Source organism: Lissotriton helveticus, chromosome 1_1 (assembly GCF_964261635.1).
Source record: "Lissotriton helveticus chromosome 1_1, aLisHel1.1, whole genome shotgun sequence".
Classification (NCBI taxonomy): domain Eukaryota; kingdom Metazoa; phylum Chordata; class Amphibia; order Caudata; family Salamandridae; genus Lissotriton; species Lissotriton helveticus.
In genome coordinates, this window is record NC_136057.1 from 1,635,830,386 (window position 1) to 1,635,846,523 (window position 16,138).

Genomic DNA, 16,138 nt, shown 5'->3' on the forward strand with positions numbered 1-16,138 from the left:
AGGTTGTCCTGTTCCTGTCCTTTATGCTGTATTAAACCTGCAAACTCCTACTACCTCGAATCTTGACTCTTATTTATTGAGCTATCTGTTATTACTATGTCCAGTAAAACCTAGATCCGGTATTATTTATTTATATACCACATAATGGCGCCCGAATAGGGACTTGCCCTTTCCCCACGCGCCGGTGAAGCCACGCGTGCCCCCTGATCCTCTGTAGCCGTGACGGAACCATACCGTGCACGTGCAGATATTTCTGCTTCAAGTATCCCTCAGGCCCACGGAGGAGACGGAGGTTGCGGTCCAGCATCCAGACGAGGCGGTGGAGGAACGCGGCGAGTCCCGACCAGAGCCCAAGCCGAGAGTCCAAGGTCCGAGGTATCCGGAGGCCCACCCGTAACAGAAGTCCGAAGTTCGTCCGTCCGGCGTCGAAGCAGTCCAGTCCAGTACGAGGCCTTCCGTTCTTGCTGCCCGGTGAGTACCGTTGCTGGGGTAGTATCTAGACAGGGTCAATCTAATTGTCTCTGGCCCGTGGGGTGTGGTGGTACACATATCCCAAAACGAAGTGTCCACTTCGGTGGATGCGGGTCCTGACGAGTCTCTTTATGAGACCGGTGAGTTTCGTACTGTTTTAGCAGTGCATCTAGTTTCTGTTCTAGTCAGTTCTGTTCTCGAGAAAATTCATGTATTCTGTTTTCCGTATTCCAGGTAATATTCTGTTCGAACTGTTATTTTAAATGTTCTTCATGTATTTTAATGTCGTGGTATGAATGTGGAGTAATTATCGTGTTCATTGTGTATTGTAATTACGTATTGTGTCTAAGTTACAGTTCAGTCATGCCCTTATTTTCTAAACTACGTCAGTTAAAAACTAGAAAAGGTCTGCTAGAAGCAGCAGTTCCTGTCCCGCCTAGGGACAGTCCAGGTCATTTTATGTATCAGAAGCATGGCATAAGTGCCATATTGTATCTAGATTTATGGGTAGAGTATACCAAACAGTTAGAAGAAAAGTATAGATGGCCCGTATCAGGTACGTGGGATGCCGAGTGCATCATGCGAGTAGAAGAAGCATTATGGAAAAAGAAAGCCAGACAGTCACAGAAAGATGCCATCGAGTTATGGCGCAAAGAATCTCATAAAAGAACCGAAAAAGAGATCAGGAAGTCAGAATTAAGTAGAGAATCTATAGAACGAGCCCAAGAAAGGGAATTGATCGAGATAGGTGAACGAGTCAAAATCGAACAGTCAGACAGACAGAGGCATGCCCTCATTAAGGGTATGTATCCTCTTCTTGCCGAGGGCTTGCCAAAAGCGACCCCGGAGGCATCCAGTAATTTTCCGCCACCATTAGTTCCGACCAAGCTACGTCACAAACCGACCGCAGCTGATATTTTCATCTCGTCCTATTTGGACGACACAGTTCCGGAATATGCAAATCCTGTTCCGCCAGTCCCTGTAAATCAGGCAATTCCTGCTCCTCCAGACACCGGAGTACCTGTTACGGTACCCCCGGTCCAGCCTACATTACAATTTCCCACTCTGCCAGCACGAAGAGTATCAGTCGACGATTCCAGTTTAGGGGCCGCAGGAGGAGGTCCTCCAGGTACCCCGCCGCCACACCAACGTAGAACGTTGGCCGAGTTACACGAATGTGCGTTACAGCGTACGCCCAAGTATAAGTCCGTTGCAGAGACCCGACGAGCTCTTACTGAATGTCGCTATGATCCAGTCGCAGGTGATGATAGTACAGTTATATATTCCATCCGTGTAAGACGGGTGACCGGGTATTTGGACACTGCCTACCAGATATGAAAGAAGATCTAGACAGAATATATCGTTTCATCCGTACAGGGAATGATCCAGAAAGTATTGGCGAAGCCATGTCTCAAAGGAAAGCTGAAATCCAGCTTATGATATTGAAGTTTCTGATTAATTGTTTAATAAGGGAACAAGATTATCCGACCAAAGATCCAGCTGAAATGAGAATCCTGACAAGGTGGAGTGATAATATAGCCGAGGGTAAGCACAGAACTATCAGTAGTATAGAGAGTATGTACAAGAGAATTCGTAAGGAAATAATAAAGTTACACGAACAACGTAAAGCAGCACAAGTAAGCGAGAAAGAGAATGACTCTTCTACTGAAGAGGTAGACGACGAGAATCCCGACAGAATAGCGTATGTAGGAAAATCTAGGTTTCCAGACCGCCATTCTCGCCTAGAACACAAGTCAGTTTTTCATCATCCAGCACCAGAACAAGGTTCTCTAGAACAAGTATTTCAAGCTACCGATCACATCCTGAAATCACGAATCGGTTATAGTGAGTTAAGTACTATGCATGAACAAGAACTAGTCCGATCGGCAATCCGATGGATTACTGATTCTACCACTTTTCCAGATGAAATAGTGGCACAAATGTTTCTGAAATTGCCCCCAGCCGAGCAGCGACTGGTGGGTATGTATATGATCCAGCACCTCATTACATTGTATGAGGGTCAACATTCTGATCCAGGTCCGTTACATGATGTCCTGAATGAGTTACTCCAGTATAGATGGAAAGGTTTAGGTACCGATTTAATTAGTGTCATTTTAGAACAGCGTCACAAATATAGTATGTTCTTGAACCCGCATTTTGTTCATGTCTCACCCCCAGAAAGTAAACCGTTTTACATAGATAGACAGAATCCGTTACGAGAAGTACACCCAGTCAGGACAACAGATGGTGAAATGCAAAGAGTGTTTGTTTACACCCCGATTACAAAGATGGAACTCTTAGAGATGAAGAAATTAATTCCCTGTCATGACAAAGATCCAGCAGGGTTCCACCGAGAATTAAAAGACATGCTCCGTATGGGAGAATACACGTATCCAGATATTATTAAAATGTTAAAAGTCCTGTTGCCCGCAGGGGTATACGAGAAACACAAGGAAAAAGATTGGGAGGTGGGAGAGAAAAAGATCGATTGGGCAGTCCTAGAAGCCGAAGATAAGATACGAGTACCAGGTACCGGTCTTGGAGAGAAATGTAAAGAATTACCTGAACTGTTAATACAAGTTTTGCCCAGATTATTAACCACTAAAAAGGAAGACTGGGATGCAATCTCAGCCTGTAAACAGAAACAAGACGAAGACACTAGTGATTTTTATTCTAGATTTGAAAAATGTTTTATTATAAACAGTGGCTTGAAGACAAGTAGCGAGTCATACCCTCATCTTTTTGTTACTAAATTAGTCGAGAATTCAAGTCCACAAGTTAAGAATCGAGTTTTGAAAGTCGAAAGTACGTGGCAAGCTAGTACTCCGTCCCAGATGTTGCAGATGCTCCAGTACCACCAGAATAGAATCAGAGAAGAGCAAGAACATGAGAGAAAGCGTATGAAAGACACGAAAATGAAAGTACTAGTTGCACAATCTGTTCCTCAAGACAGTCAGAAGAGGGGTCCGAATCAAGCCAATCATCCTGCAGCTCCCGTTAAAGGGACATGCAATTATTGTAAACAGCCAGGTCATTTCATAAACGAGTGTGCAGTTCTGAAACATAATATAGCTACTGGTAAGACTAAAGAAAGACCACGTCCGCCTAGACAAGAACAAGTTTCACAGACTTCTCAGCCACAGAATGCACAACAGACAGTTACAGTACCGCAGCCTATTGCTGCAACACAGCATGTTACACAGCAGATGTACCAGTATGCTCAGTCCGAGTATCCAGAGTATCAGCCATATTCATGAAACAGCCTAGAGAGGGAGGTAGGCTTGCCTCTCATCGAGATACCTGTAGATCAAGAAGGTCCCTATGTTCATAGTCAAGTACTAGGGAAAGACAGAAAGTTTCTGATTGATACAGGGGCAAGTAGGACCACCATCAGTCACGCCGAAGTTCCAGGGGCTCCGCTCTCAGGCTCTAGAAATGTTTCCCTTGGATTTTCAGGAAAGCCTATTGTAAACGAGATATCTAAGCCAGTTACTCTGGAAGTAGGTCCATTGTCCCGCACTACTGATCTGTTACTTACAAAGTCATGCCCAGAAAATTTGTTAGGCATTAAAACACTGAAAGAATTAGGTGCAGTTATTTGCTGTTCCCCAGAGGGAATACGATTGTTCCTACGTGACTTCAAGGGTCACTATGTATTACGAGATTTTGATCCGAGATTGTCTAATGTTCCGCAGCATCTATGGGCGCAAGGTCCAACTGATGTTGGTTATATGCAAATCACACCCCATCGTGTGACTCTCAAGCCAGGTGTAGTCCTGCCACGAATCAGACAGTACAGACTGCCACCTGAGGCTGTAGCAGCCTTATCCAAAATTATTGACGAGCTCATGGCTCAAGGAGTAGTTGTAGAAACTGACTCCAATGTATGTAATTCTCCGATCATTCCAGTCATGAAACGTACTGATCCCAATGCACCCCCAGTATATCGATTAGTGATTGACCTTCGAGAACTCAATAAATGTATTATTCCCCAATACCCAGTTGTCCCAGATATTTCTTCCCTATTGACAGCCATTGATTCCGAAGCGTCATTTTTCACAGTCATAGACCTCAAGAACGCGTTTTTCAGTGTCCCCATTCATCCAGACAGCCAGTTTCTTTTCGGATTTTGTTTAAATGGAAGAAGCTATATGTTCACACGAGCTCCTCAAGGTTTCACAGAAAGTCCTAGTATTTACAGTCAAGCACTTAAGAGACAACTAGACAACATTCACATGCCAACTGACACTGCCCTGCTCCAGTATGTCGATGATCTACTGATCACAGCCCGTTCTGAACGTGCTTGCGAGCAAGCATCACTTACAGTCTTGTATTTCCTTGCCGAGATGGGGCCCAAGGTGTCCCCCTCGAAGCTTCAATTCTGTGTACAGCAAGTGATCTACTTAGGCCACTTGCTGTCCAAGTGGGGTAGGCAGTTGACACCAGACCGTATCCAGTTAATAGCGAGTCTTCCTCAGCCCAAGACACAGAAGGAGGTACGTGCTTTTATCGGCCTTACTTCTTACTGTAGACAATGGATTCCTCAGTATGCATTTCTAGCTAAGCCACTGATACAGTTAACGACACAGGAGGCAGCCGTATCGACTGTCCTCCCTTGGACATCTGAACATACACTTAGTTTCAATGAGTTGAAGAAAGCTTTATGCCAAGCTCCAGTTCTAGCTACACCGAACTATAGTAAGTCTTTTACACTTTTCGTCACAGAACGTGAAGGTACAGCATTATCTGTTCTCACACAAGATCAAGCAGGACAGTACAAGCCTTGTGCTTATTTTTCGAGCACACTAGATCCTGTAGCCCAGGCTTTGCCTGCGTGCCTCAAGTCAGTTGCAGCCACAGCACTGGCTATCAGACAAAGTGATTCCATAGTATTAGGACATTCCCTGACAGTACAAGTTCCACACTCCGTGGAAGTTCTTTTAAACCGAACGCAAACTCAGCACTTGACAATTGCACGTTTAACAGGTTATGAACTGACACTGTTCCAGCCACACATAGAAATCAGACGCTGCAACGTTTTAAATCCTGCTACACTGTTACCGTCAGTTGATTCAAATCCTGCCACACACGACTGTGTGGAAGTAGTCAACATTATGACTAAGCCAAGACAAGATCTGACAGATATTCCATTACCAGATCCCGACCTGACACTTTATGTGGATGGTTCATGTATGAGAACAAGTACAGGAGAACTAGTAGCCGCGTATGCAGTGACTACTGACACTGAAGTAATTGAAACACACCGTATTGACACCCTGTCTGCTCAAGCAGCAGAGCTAGTTGCTCTGACACAAGCCTGCATACACGCTAAGAACTTGAAAGTTAATGTTTACACAGATTCACGCTACGCATTTGGAGTTGTACACGACTTCGGAGTGCTCTGGCAGGAGAGAGGTTTCATGACTTCTCATGGAACCAAGATTCAGCATGGTCTCCTTATTCAGGCTCTGTTAGATGCCATACATTTACCGACATCTATTGCTATCATGAAGTGCAAAGCACATACGAAAGTTACAGACATTATTTCTCAAGGTAATGATCTAGCAGATCGCACAGCCAAGCTTACAGCACAGACTCTAGACACTCCAGTTAATCCGACACAGACACATACTCCAGATCCGACTACATGTATGACAGTTAAGGAACCTACTCAAGATGTCATAGATATCCAGTTACATGCCACTCCCGATGAAATCAAGAAATGGTCCGAACAAGGAGGGGTCCAGACAGATCAGGGATGGGTAACGAAGGGTAGAGCCACATGGTTTCTCCCCGACTCTATGGTTCAAGTCATTATCAATACCGCACATAGTCCAGCACATTTAGGAGAAAAAGCTATGTTAGACAGTATACAGAACATTTGGTTCAACAAGCATTTACGAGCTGCAGCTAAGCAGAAAGTCCGTACCTGTATGATATGTTGCCAGTTTAATCCAGGTAAAAGTGTCCCGGTGGAACAAGGTGGATTCCAGCCCCCTGACCACCCTTTTGAAGTCCTCCAGATGGATTATATCCAGATGGAGCGATGTCGAGGTTTCAAGTATGTCCTTGTAGTTGTATGCGCTTTGTCCAGGTGGACAGAAGCATATCCAGTCCCAGATTACACAGCCGCGACCACTGCCAAGCAGTTGGTTCGTGAATTCTTCCCCCGTTATGGACTCCCTAGAGTCGTATATTCTGATAACGGCCAGCCATTCTCATCTGAGTTGATGAAACACGTTTCCCTTTTGTTAGGGTACCAGTGGAAGTTCCATTGTGTACGCCATCCAGAAGCAGCTGGTCTCGTAGAGAGACATAATCAGACCTTGAAAATCCGAATTGCAAAAGTATGTAAAGAGAAAGGTGTGGACTGGCTAGTAGCTCTGCCAGTCGCTTTATTCTATATGCGCATGGTCGCGCATTCCAGATCAGGTCTGTCCCCGTACGAGGTCGTATTCGGCCGCCCCCCTAACATGTGGGGTACACCCAGACCCCGAAGTATTACAGATGTTTCAAGTAATATGCTGACAGATTACCTAGCTTCCTTGATGTCTGCCCTACACTCTTGTCGTTCACAGGTTGCTGCCGCATTTCCAGACAATACCGAGGTGGCACCGCATGAAATCGTTCCCGGATGCATGGTTCTTGTCCGGAACTTTGATCGTTCAAGTCCGCTGGAGCCTCGCTGGAAAGAACCCAGACAGGTCCTCCTGGCCACCCGTACTGCCGTCAAGCTGGAAGGCAGGAAGGGCTGGGTCCATTTGTCACATGTGAAGAAGTTTTATGGATTGAAGCCTGTTTCTAAGAACATTTCCGAGAATTTAAAAGACTGCCAAAGTACTATTCTTAAGGACTGTCCCGCAAAAGACAATGATACTGAACCCTCCCTGTTAGAGAAAACTCCGCAACAGGAGTATAAGCACAAACTAAGGTCTAGTAAAATAAGTCAGCCAGTTTGATTGTCTAAGTCCTCCCCTAGGTGAAACGGTTAGACCGGTTTCTGACATGTATAAAATAGACCCCCATAGTGAGAGAGTTAGTCAAAACTCAATCCGATGTATTGTTTTTCTAAGTTTCATATTGTTTCTCAGCCTTATGACTACCTGCACCAGTTATGCTTTTTATTTGTATTTTCCAGTTTCTCATGAAAATAAGTCTTCTATGGTTACAGTAGAGCACACGTTTAGTGATCTGCCTCCTCATGAACTCTCTTATCGTCTCGCTATGCGTAATAATTCCTTTATCCGCATGTTACATTATTCACACCAGACCAGCAATGCCACTAATTGTTGGGTGTGTGGTCAACTCCCCCCTTTCCAGACACCGAAGGGAGTTCTGCCACTTTTTCCTTATCCATTTTCACATAATGGTTCGTGTGGAGCATGGTCCACGTTAACGTCATCCTCAACAGATATGTCTTTTCTGAACAGTACATGTTTTCCAGACAAGCAAGGTCTTCCCCACAGAACAGGGTTAGATCTAGAGAATGAAGTTTATAATTTAGGTAATTATTCTTCGAATTTCATGGTCCTGAATGTTCAGTCTGATACTACTCCAGACTTACCTGCTATTTCAGTACTACCAGTTAAAGGCGAATTATGTGTCCGAAATAAATGTTGCGTACATGTAGGCCATAGTGATTGTACTACTATTATCAAGTATAGTGACAGTGGGAAATCTATTTTCAAAGCTTCACGTCATTCTTATTTTGTTTGTGGTCAGACCGCATATGTTCGTCTGCCCCTCGATTGGGAGGGAACCTGTTACATTGCCTTCCTACTGCCACCAGTTTTCCTAGCCCCATCTGATTATCACAGAAACACACATCTAGTACACATTAGACATAGAAGGGAGACCGAGTCCCCAATTGTCGATTATACTGAAACTGCTCTAGAACAGTATACAGATTTCAATAAAGGTTTCTTCTTCTTTATAGGACCTGTCCAGAATAGTAAACTGATACGTAGATTGACCAGAACCCTCGAAGCAGTAGTGAATGAGACTGCCTATGCTCTAGGTAACTTAACCGAAGAACAATCTGCTATGAGATTTGTCGTGCTCCAGAATCTTCTCGTCCTTGACGTCATACTGGCCGATAGGGGCGGGGCTTGTAGAGTCATCGGATCTAGTTGCTGCATTTTCATTCCTAATAACGCGCCGTCTGTTTATTCAGCTATAACCAGACTCCATAAAATTGCCCATATGTTACACCAAGATCCAGGCACCTGGACATGGTCCGGTTGGTTCTGGAATATAATTTCCGCCTGGGGATGGAAAGTCTTGTCCTTTCTAGGTATTGCAGTAGCGATCATATTCAGTTGCTGCCTCTGTATACAATGTGGCCCTGCGATTTGTGGCATTTGTGCTACCTCTTGTATTCCTAGTCCCAAGTCCCGTTCTAAATCCCGTTCCAAGAAAATTCGAGACGAGCAAATGATACTGTATGAAATGATAGATGGTATCATGAATATTGATGTTTCCTGATGGAAACGTAGTGACAAGGAGGGAATGTGGAAAAGTAAATTTTGCCATGTTCTGTGTCCCTACGTGTCCTCCATCATATGTTATATGTGCATGATTAATATGCATATGTATTCCCCATGTTCGATTAAAGACGCAATTACAGTTGTGTCCATCTCTAGTATGCCAGTTTCCAGTCCTCGTGAATACTACGAATATCAGGCCTATGTAAAGCTACGTTGCCACGTTTCCCAGTGTGCACGTTATTTCATTGTAAAGTCCCCGTTTCTAGGCCTCAAAAGGGCCTGGACACTAGATTCAGCTCCTGTCTCCTGAGCACTCGCTGAGGAGCGATACAGCCCCCACCTGTATTCCTGACCCTTCACTTACTTCCTGCCTCACAGTGGCCGGTTCAGCCTGGCTCTGCCTACGAGTCTGCCAAGAGTATGTTATGATTCTAGTTATCAGTCCAGCCCTCCTTCTCTGCATTCCTAAGCTACTGAATCGCATCAATAGTTTCCGTTATCGTCTAGCCTTTACGTCTCCATGTAAGAGAAATACTGTATTTATGGTCATTTAATATTCTTCATCACGCACTACATGTAGAATAATGCATGCACCAGTCTTAGAGTCTGTTAGCCTTTACCCCGATAACTTTTGGATTCTATCAACATGTTCTCTAAACATCAGATACTAGATAGTGGTGGGTACATGTTGCCCTGACTCTCCAGACTTCAGTCTCTGCTCCTAGCACAGAGTTCATAGCCCCCAGCTTCTCCTAGTAACACGTCATTGTCAGTTTGCGCGCACCATTAGGTTAGAGGTCCCGGCTCCTTAGGTAGCCCCCTCCATGTTTCCGCCCCATTTATGACATATTCTGTTACGTTTACATCACATGTCTATGTACACGCCTCTTGTTACACCTACTTTCACCCTTATCTTTCGCGACTGCTATTGACCACACCTACTGCTCCGCCTACTGTATTCATTGTAATGCAACTATTTTAGTATATATGCTTGTGTACTGTTATTAAATGTTAGCGCGCTCATCCCAGATCCAGCCCCGGCAGCTGTCGGGCCTTGCCAGTCCAATCCTGCCCCTATGTCGGGCCCTGTCATCCTATTCCTATGCAGGTTGTCCTGTTCCTGTCCTTTATGCTGTATTAAACCTGCAAACTCCTACTACCTCGAATCTTGACTCTTATTTTTTGAGCTATCTGTTATTACTATGTCCAGTAAAACCTAGATCCGGTATTATTTATTTATATACCACAAGAGTATTCTGCTTAATTCAGAAACTCTGTCCATCACCACCCCTTGTTGTTAAATATTTTGTACACCTTAAGCGTGGAAGGGTATACTCAGATGTGAGTCCCTTGCTCATTGCACCATCAGGATTCAAGCAAGCCGGGCCGACGACGGCTGAAATGCCAGAAACCGGTCCCCGGAAGCTTGTTTCCTTCCCAGTGTAAGAATTGGCTTGGTAGTTTGGTTTGCCCTGTTCCCATCATGCACTGGGACAGGAACAGACTAATTTGCATATAGCCAGGTTCTGAACTGGGATGGTGCAGTGAGCTAAAAAACGGTGTTGGATCCAGCCCTGATCTCTTGACTGGGTGAGAGTATTCTGCTTAATTCAGAAACTCTGTCCATCACCACCCCTTGTTGTTAAATATTTTGTCCACCTTAAGCGTGGAAGGGTATACTCAGATGTGAGTCCCTTGCTCATTGCACCATCAGGATTCAAGCAAGCCGGGCCGACGACGGCTGAAATGCCAGAAACCGGTCCCCGGAAGCTTGTTTCCTTCCCAGTGTAAGAATTGGCTTGGTAGTTTGGTTTGCCCTGTTCCCATCATGCACTGGGACAGGAACAGACTAATTTGCATATAGCCAGGTTCTGAACTGGGATGGTGCAGTGAGCTAAAAAACGGTGTTGGATCTAGCCCTGATCTCTTGACTGGGTGAGAGTATTCTGCTTAATTCAGAAACTCTGTCCATCACCACCCCTTGTTGTTAAGCAATTCTTTGGGGGCATGTTGTGAGTTAGGAGTGGGACGCACTCCTTGGCCCTATATCTTTTCCCAGCTGCCAAGCAAGTAGTGGGCAGCTGCTACGTTTAGGTTTGCGCAATGGCATTCTGGATACAGGGCGTTTGACTCCCTTTTGAGATGGCCACTTGGCCAGGGGGACTGAGAGGCTTGTAGGGCACCAGGCCCTATTGTGATTTATGCCTCTTCTATGGTCTTTCTTAGGAGACTATGTGCTAAATGTGATTTATGTGGTGCTAGGAAATGTGATTCATGGAGTATGATTTATGCACCCTGTTTTGATACCTCTAAATGTAGTTTTATGATTATGAGGTTGTTTTGCATATTATGGTTTATGCTAGTGAGATTATGTTCCACTGTGATTTATGCCCCTAAAGTGAGCTATACTTAGGAGGTTAGGGTCTAATGCGGTTAGACTTATGAGATGATTGCATAATGCATTTATGCTTGTGAGGTCAGCGCAGAATGTAATTTGCGCCTAATTTGACACTGTGCATAAGGTAGTTTATGTTACAGGCTGATGCTAAGTACAGTGATTACCAGTGGTTACTGGTTGTATGGTTATGAGATGTATTACTTTTTTCTAAGTTCACTTAGTGATGGTTCTGACAGTGGTCCAGTGGGCCCTGTCAGGTGTAAATAATCCCTTGTAAATATGACCGAGTGCCAGGTGGCACCATGTATATTATGTGATTACTATTCCAATGTGATATGAGAATTCAAAAGCTATTTTTGATATAACCTTGTGTGGAGTTCCTTTTGTGGTGTGCTTGCGATATTGTTGCTGTGTGCGTGCACAAATGCTTTACACATGGCCTTCGGGATAAGCCCGACTGCTCGTGCCAAGCTACCAAGGGGGTCAGAAGGGGTTATCTTTGGCATGTAACTCCCTTGCCCTGACTAGAATGGTGGTTTCTGCCTGGCTTTGGCGCAAGCCTTAGCCAACCAGAAATCCAATTTCTAACAACTACACCTACTGCCTCCACTATAGGTAATGGTCTTACTTCAAATAGCTTTTGCCTCCATCGTGGTGTTCGACAGGGTTGCCCCTTATCTTCTCCTCTTTTTATCTTATCTCTTGAACTTTTTTTGTCTCATATTCGCCATAACGCTTCCATTTCTGGATTTCTATATGGAGACCAACACTTGAAGCTTTCTGCATAAGCAGATGATATCTTACTATTTAAATACAATCCGGTATCCTCTCTCCCTTCCTTATTAAATGAAATTTCAGATTTTTCAGCGGTATCAGGATACAAAATGAATTCCGACAAAACAGAAATCCTCTCCATAACCAAATTTTGTTCTAAACATCAGTTTGACCTAATGGGCTTCTGATGGAATAATTCTAAAATTAAATAACTAGGTTTATGGTTTACCAACTCTATTCCGGATTTGACCACAATAAATATGAAAGAAATCCTAGATCTGGTTTCCAAACTACTTTCCTCCTAGAACCCTGTCTTTCTTTCCTGGTGGGGACGCCTACATTCTATCAAGATAATGGTCACTCCTATATTATCAGATGTTCTTTCCATGCTCCCAGTTCATATCCCTTCTCTTTACTTTAAAAAACTGGATTCCCTTCTTTCTAAATTTCTATGGAATAGTACAAAATCCAGAATCTGTTTATCTCATCTCAGAAAGTTAAAATTGATTGGAGGTGTGAATTTCCCAAATTTTAGATTATATCATAAAGCCTTTCGTCTCAAACAGGCTTCTTATTGGCTTCATACAGATGTCTCCTCTCTTCCTCCTTTATGGGTCAATGTCGAATGCTGCCTTTTCTCCTCTTACTCTTTCCTAGAGATTCTCGCTTTTACCGCCAAAATTTGTCTCACATGTCTTCCACTATTTAAACACACTTGTTCACTATTAAGACTTCATTGTCAACCAAAGTTAATCTCTAGAAATACATTTTTACATTCTCCTCTTTGGCACAATTGCCTTCTTGCCATCAACAACAGACCCTTATTTTGGAGTTCATGGAGATCTGTGGGTATCATCTGGATCCAAAACATGTTTGATGGTCTTTCTCCCTGTTCTTTTCCCCAGGTACAAATTACTTTTCAGTGTCCTCATTCATTTTTGCACACATTCTTGTTACTGATGGAAACCATTTTAGAAATGTGTTATTCTCTTCTCCCTGAAGACTCCTTGACTATGCAAGATCCACTCATCAAAATGTCTCTAAGGGCCTCTCTTATTTATAAATGTTTCAACTCGGCTGATCCAGAACGTGTTAAGACTAAGGTGGAACTTATGAGAGAAACAGATTTTTGTTCTGAATGGAGCACTGATTTCTGGAGCAAGATCTTGACCAGATCGTTAAAAATCTCTAGATCTGCATCTACTACTCAATCTATGTTTTTTCTATACCATAGTTTATTTTTTACTCCTATCTCCATTGCTACTTTTACAAACTCTGGTAACAAGACTTGCTGGTCTTGTGACCATCCATTGGCTGATTTATGTCATCTCCTTTTTTCTTGTCCTCACGTAGCCTCTTTCTGGTCACAAATTTGGTCTAGGGTCTCGACTATTTTTAATCCTCATACTCCTTTATCAAATATCCTTCTCTTCATAGCTAGCTTATCAGAATCACTTGGGTTACTGTCTCATGAATGAGGGTTGTTTGACCTCATGTTAGCCTTAGCCTTAGCCTTTCAACAGATTACACTTAATTGAAATGTTCAAACAAACTCTCAGTTAAATCGTGGTAGAACACTTTATGCCATTATCATAGGCTACATACAGCTTTCGCATCCTATCATAATCCACAGAGAAATAGAGACATATTTTGGTTACCACTAACTGTTTATTTGAATAAGATATCCATTGTTCAGATATCCCGTAACTGTTCTGAAAATTAACAACCTCCATCCTTTTCCTGTTCTACTTCTTTGCCTTTTTTATTTAAAACATTTTTATTATTGTAACTCTACTTGAACATATTAACTGCATTCCATTTTGTCCTGATGTACATTTATTGATATTTGAATCCCAGAGTGTCCAGCCTTACATTGAAGCCGTGCAGGGTGAAGTGTGATGCTCTTATATGGTACTGCATGCAGGAACGTACTACATTGACTGTCTCCCTCAGCCACCTCATTCCCTTTTCTGGATGCAAGAAGGAATATGCCTTGCGCTGTGATTTCTATGCAGAGGAACAAAAGACGATATGATGGCAAAGCATATGAGTTCAATGTTAGCAGCTCTAAAGTTGACCAGTGTGCCAGGAAATCATTTTAGAGCACCAGGACAAAACAAACTGGTGTACTTGAATCAGGATTTCAGTGACTGTGCTATAGCTCAGTAGTTGTATTTTTCTAACAAAATCAACCACTATAACCCCACAGCTAATTGTGAGGGACAAGTATGCATCGTAGTTCATGAATCGAGAAGTAGCAGAGATACTAGTGCCACCCATGCACCCCTTTTCCCCGTTAGGCCTGACACTTCTTGAAGCAGCAAGGGTTATCCAGGACGTGGTAGCAGCTTTCAGATCTCGATCTGGTATGTGCAAGGTTGTATTTAGATTTATGTTTAAAACCTCTGTTAAAACCAATTAGGAGCTCTCATGTCAACCTATGAAATACATGTAACGATCAATTTGATTTTCTCATTCAAACCTGTTTCTGTTAGATTTACGTTTATTATATATTCAGGAATACAAGTACCAGAATGCAAAGGAAAACAGAAATAGAAAAGCTACTGCATTAAACAAAAAACAACTCTAGGTTTGTCCAACATTGCATGAATGTAGAATTCTGCAGATTCTGAAACAACTGCAGACTGCAATGTGGTGGTACAAATGGTCATACCTAGTTGGACATCACTAAGACACTGTCCATTGTACAGTTGTGCACTGTATATTGCCGAACACTGGCAGTAGGCAGCGTTGCGATGGCTTGCTAAGAAACTATTTGGGAGCTGCCATACATTTTACAACAGTAAGCACTTCAAGCTTCACATCCAGCTCATCAGCCCGAGTGACACAGAACTCATAGGCAGCACACTACTGTGTCTGCTGGACCAACTATTGTTGAAAGGTTTACAACTTATCTTGTCAACCAGCTTTTACATACACTATCATACATGCAGAACACACAGACTTCAACATATAGCACAACACAATGCACACCAGATAAGTAGCAAAAGAAAAGACCACAGGCACACAAATAATTAATCAAGATTACAGCACATAGAAGCCATGCACACTAAGCATATACCACACAGGTCACAATACAACAAGGAATAAAAACAGACATCAATCACAGTAATATTTTGAGCTGCACTTTGCCTCTCCCCCTAACTGATACAGGTGTAGAACGTGTTCCTATGTAGAATCAGTTATTAATGTTTCATTGAAAACCCGGCATTGCTAGTGTTATTGCTTATGCACCATACCTCCATTTTAGTGAACGGCTACTGTCAGAAAGGAATCTATTAGTTACTAGGTGTGTAACAATCCTGACCTCTAGCCCTAAAAGGTCATTGAGAATATCGCTTTCAAGCATGTGTTGCACCACATAAAGTGGCGAAAGCTTTTTTAATACTGATAAGTCTAGTTAGCACTCATTAATAATTCACTCAATGGTCGAATCAGCAAAAACTGTCCATTAAAGCAATGGATTATTTGATGAGTGCCATTTTAGATGATTATACTTATTATTTTTTTCTTTTACAAATTAAGCATTGCTTCACTGCATTTTGAAACAAACATCAAACTATTTCTTCAATTTCCAAAATGATCAGTGAAACTGCTCATGCATGGCTATCTAGAAAAATTTGCTTGATGTGGGGATTATTATGATGTGGCATGCATTACTTTAAGGTACGTATTAATTAAATGCTTGTATTAATTTTCAATTCTTCCTTTTTCAGGTCGAGCCTAGCGCAGCGCGCATGCACTACACTAGGAAAACACCCTCTTGGAATCACTCTGTACTTTTCACACGCTCGTGTGTGTGTTCTTTTTTAGTTCGTATTTTTTCAATTGTGCTTTGCGTGCGTCTTCCTAAAAAAGACAGCATGCAATTGGGCAAAGGCGGGTGCATGTGCCACCTTTCCCAGGAAATGTATTCGCCCACGGCTTGCGTTTACGAGCAGGGTCGCCATCTAATTTTATTTAGCGTCTTTGCATTTGCTGCACTTGT